Source organism: Mustela putorius, unplaced genomic scaffold, assembly GCF_011764305.1.
Source record: "Mustela putorius furo isolate JIRA1106 unplaced genomic scaffold, ASM1176430v1.1 tig00000275_pilon_pilon_pilon, whole genome shotgun sequence".
NCBI classification, from domain to species: domain Eukaryota; kingdom Metazoa; phylum Chordata; class Mammalia; order Carnivora; family Mustelidae; genus Mustela; species Mustela putorius.
Genome location: NW_025421341.1, coordinates 5,255,104 through 5,260,062, shown reverse-complemented (window position 1 = coordinate 5,260,062; position 4,959 = coordinate 5,255,104). Strand labels below are relative to the sequence as shown.

Here is a 4,959-nt window from a genome sequence, read left to right as displayed (position 1 = left end):
TTATGAATCAACGGTTATGAAACTATGTTAGTAGCAGTGGGAATGGACAGGAAGAAACAACCATGAGAGATGTTTTAAAGGAAGGAGTGTGTCAGTTAGAGTGTGGTTCAGGGCTCCAGAATATCTGGGTCAAGTTTCTTTTCTCAGACGTTTCTTTGCTGTGCAATCTTTGGCAAACTAGTCATTCAGTGCCTTTCTGAGCCTCAATTTTTCTTAGTTGTAAAATGACTATGAATAGTATACCGTCACATTGCATGGTTATAAAGATTAAAGAACGTAAGCCATGTAAAGTTCCTGTACCATGTTGTAAAACGAGTTAAGAATGTCTCTCTCTCCCTTTCTTTTTCTTTCTTTCTTTTGTTTTGGGTTTTTTTTTTTTTTTGGTCCACTGAGGCACTTTATTTGTATGTATATATTACATCCCTAGAAAAAGAATGCCAGGATTTTCCATCCTGTGTTTTCGTCTTGCTTTTTCATGGTCCATTATGCCAAATGATGTTGTCAGTACAATGAAACCAAACTGGTGGGGCAGGAGCAGATTATTTTGCCATTTTTCTAGATCTCTGAGTTCATCAAATCTGGGGCTGATCACTCCATGCTTGTTTAACCTGCCTGTGAGGTTCACACCAATTTTCCCACTTGTATAATCATCAAGGATTTCAAATTCACCAAAGTAACCATTCTTCATCATCATAGAAACTGGATGATGACTTGGGAGCTTGGCCTGATCAAAATGTAGCATTTACCTCTCTTTTCAACACTGTTAATACTCTTGAGAGCATCTGCCAAGACATTCATGTGCATCATTATGGTAGCACAGAAAGATGGCGGAAGGAATAAAGAATGCATTTTATTACTAAAAGTACAGTCCTAGGCATCCATGATGATTGTGAAGAGTGGAAGAATCGACAAGACCAGCTGCATAATTGAATTTGAGTGAAAGGAAAGGGGCCACTGATGACAGGTTTTGAACTTGGGTTACTGGAAGTGAGACCCCAAAACAGGGAAGTCAGGAGGGGAAGCAGAGAATGACAAAGAGGCTGGTTTTTCCATGTGGAATGAAGGAGGTAGCCCTGGCCTCTGGCACCAAGGAGGAGACCGCCCCACCCGCTTAGCCTGTCTTCTAGGCTCTTGGTGGCAGTGGCCACCAGCCTCTGAACAGCCTTTTGGGTCATTCTTCCCTTTCTTGAACATTAATGTGCTCATTGCTGAATAGCTCTATCAGTCCATTTCCTGCCCGTAGAATCCCAGGAATCTGCCAGCCTTCCTTCATTTTGTCCTGACCCTGTCCCCTCTGGACCAGGTGGGCACTGTTTTTACTGAGATGGGTAGTTACATCCGCAAGTCATATGCTGAATCTCTGTGGCAGATGTTTGTCCAGACACACAGGAGTTTTCTCCAGAGCATACTGTCATTTTGTTGCAACATGGACAGGTGGAGATTTTTCCAACTCTTCAAGTTCTGGGTCCTTTTGGCTTCTTCAATTTATCTTTCTCCTCTTGTATCTACCATAAGCAGCAAAGAGAAACCAAGCTATGTCTTCAATACTTTGCTTAGAAATCTCTTCAATTAAATATCCAAGCTCATCATTTTTTTTCTTTTCCTCTTTCTTTCTCCCTCCCCCTTCCTTCCTTTCTTTCCTTTTTTTTTTTTTTTTTTTTTTTTTTTGTGGGCATCAAAGCAAGGTTTATTGAGCGTTAGTGAAGTCATAGTACAAAGCTCCCAAGGAGGGAGAGGACTCGAGAGGGTTTACCCTCCAAGCTCATCATTTTTAAGTCCTACTTTCCATTCTAGGGAACACCGACCAGCCAAGTCCTTTACCACTTTCTAGCAAAGATCACCATTCCTCCAGTTTATAATAACATGCTCCTCATTTTTACCTCGAGCACTCACATTTGCAGCAACATTCTTTTCAAGGCCATCTAGGTTTTTTCTCTCATGCGACTAAAAACTCTTCCAGCTTCCACTTACTACCTTGTTCCAAAGCACTTCCACACTTCTAGGTATTTGTTACAATAACTCCCTGCTTCCCAATACGAAAATCTGTATTTGTTTGCTGGGACTGCTGTAAGAAAGTACCACAAATGGGGTGGCTTAAAGAACACACATTTATTGTTTCACAGTTCTGAAGAAATCTGAATCCCAGGTGATGGCAGGGTTGGTTCCTTCAGGGCTGTAAGAAAAAGAGTTGCTCTACGGATCTCTCTGTGGTTTCTAGATAACCATGTTCTCTCTGTGAACAACTGTATTCTCTCTCTTCATACGGTATCCTCTCTATGGGATATATCTCTCCCTGCATCCAAATTTTTCCTTTTTATAAGGGTACCAGTCCTACTGGATTAGGGCCCAACCTAATGGCATCATTTTAATTTCATTACTTTTGTAAAAACCCTACCTCCCAATAAGATCACATTCTGAGGTACTTGGGGTAGGACTCCAACATCTCTTTTGTGAGGGACGCAATTTGATCCATAACAGTGGAATTATGGGAGTTGATCAAGGAGATTTTACAACCAAATTATTCACTTGTTGATTTTCTAAATCAGTCTTGTGCTTTCAAAGCACGAGAGTTTTTGACATTTCTTATCTGTTTTGCTGAAATCCTCCAAGTCCAGGAGAAAGCAGGCAAAGAGATAACATGATGCCTTTTATCGATGATAGTAGCTTAATGGGGAGGGTTAGGGGAGGGGAACCCCGAAATGGTAAAACCGATTCCTTGTCCAGCCTTGCCATATATGCATCTCCTGACTTCCAACAAAATAAACTTCTACTGAGGAGCTAATAGTCTATTTCAGTGCCTTCTCTGCCACAGTAGAAGCCCCTTCTGCATGAAGCTCTTAAGGAAATATAGGATTTATATCCCTTAATAGTATTTATTCACAGGACTGTCGAGTGATCCGCTTCAGATTCTTTCATGTGCAGAAGTCCTCATTTGTAATGGCTATTTTAGAGTTTATGTTGGAGACAACCTTATAGAAATGGCAAAATATGCTCTTTATAGTAGAACAGCAGCTGAGTGCTTCTCTGATTTCAAGGAAGGTTCTAACCTATAGAAAGGTCCTGAAATCCCGTTGTATTTGGACTCTAGTAAGGACACTAGAAATCTTAACTTAGGAAGCATTTCCCCTCACATCATTATATTATAAACTATGAACTTAAAGTACTCAAGGTTTCTGTACTACCGATTTAGTTGTTTGTTCTTCTTTTATTTTTGACCCCCATTCTGGCCCCCTTCCATTTTCTTTTTTGCCATTCTATTTACTTCCTGATCCGTGCAAAAGGGAGGCTCTTGACCAGAAATATTCAAATCTATGCGCATGCACGCGGAAAGAGTCTGCTTATTATCTATGAAATCTGGATCAGACGCTTCCTGATTGTCTGCAACATTTTGTCAGACTCTCCGTGAGTCCTGTCAGCTGGCACAAATTCCTTCCCTCATGGAAGGCCTTCCCAAGCCCGTGTCTGGTTTGTCAGCTCCCATCTTCTGACTGACAGAGCCGACTTACTCTGCATTGATCGTCACCCCCTTCGCCATGCCAAGGAAACAGATGGAATGAAAGGAATAGGAATCAATAAGATGAAAAAAGTTTAATTTCCTTGGTCTTCCCACAGTATGCCACCTTCATTCCAAAGCTAGAGTTTTCAAAGGAATGAAATACAGCCCCTTTAGAGAAAACCCAGGGTGCAGAAGCCTCCTGATTGCTTCGGAGTTTGCTCTGCCACCGCTTGACTATTTTCTTCTTTCTTTCCCTATAATGACAAAATGCATTCTGTATATCATTTTCCCTCATCCTCACTTCTGTTTTGACTGCGTGCTAGTTATTAAAGACGAGAGAGCCGAGAGAGCCAAAAATTGATGCCCGACTCTATCCACTTAGGTTGTGAGGCTTGGTAGAAAGAGCACAGCCTCTGAAGTCAAACAATCCGCGTTCAGATCACAGCTCCGTTATTCACAGACTCCGCGATCTCCGACGATTTGTTGAGCCTCAGTTTCCTCCTCTTTGAGAACATCGGTGTTGCCCGTGTCGTTGGAGGTTCTGAAGGAAACACAAGGAGCCTCTGGTCCAGAGCGGGGTGCTCTGTCCACGCGCACTGATGGGATCCATGTATCACGACTCTCTCATCGGGGGACTACGAAAACGTAGAGGCAGATGTAGAAAACAAGGAACGCTTAAAATGGAAAAACTTCAAAAAGATAGTCATGAGATTTGATTCTTTTTCAATTGGAACAGATAATATACTTTTTGGCACAAATGAAGCAACTGATAGTAAAGTTTTAGGCACATGCTAAAACATTTTTATAGCTTTTAATGGCCTCTGGGGTTTCGTGCTTGGAAATAGTTGTCTGACATGTTATTCAAATTAACACCATATATAAGCCCAATGCTTCTGGCGGGATGGAAGCAAGAAAAGCATCTAACAACACACAAAATGCCAGTTGTTGATACCATTGTTGTAAAACTCTGTAAAAACATGTTACAGCTACTTTCGTTAGTATATTTGGCTCCACTAATATCAGCTGAAATGATAGGGAGGACAAGGATAAACTGTCAGAGAGAAACAAAGCCAGACACTAAGTGGGAAGGACAGATTTTAATTAGTCATAGACTGTTGCAAAAGCGAAGAGGGCCCAGCGTGAACTGAACTCAACCTGGATTTGTACAGAGTTGACCTGGCATTTTAAAGAGAAGGAGGGAGTAGGGAGCAGGTGAGCGCGGGCTCAGCAGAGTTGGGGAAAGTAAAAAGTCACCAAGACTTGGTTAGTATACATGCTGACTGGGCCAGTTGTGTGCTTTAGCTGGTGGTTACCAAAGTCAGGATTCCATCCACCCACACAGGTGTGATCCACAGCCCCTGTCCACCCTGATGGTTACAATCGAAAGGAATGGCTTTCAGGCCTTTGAGAAGGACACTCCTACGTTGTAGGAGATACAGGTACACCTCAAAGAGACAGAGGGA

General features: G+C 42.0%; 1 pseudogene; it reads right to left on the bottom strand.

Moving 5' to 3' along the window:
* Positions 1-423: 423 nt before the first annotated feature.
* On the bottom strand, positions 424-807 carry LOC101687111 (annotated as a pseudogene).
* Between the last annotated feature and the right edge of the window lie 4,152 nt (positions 808-4,959).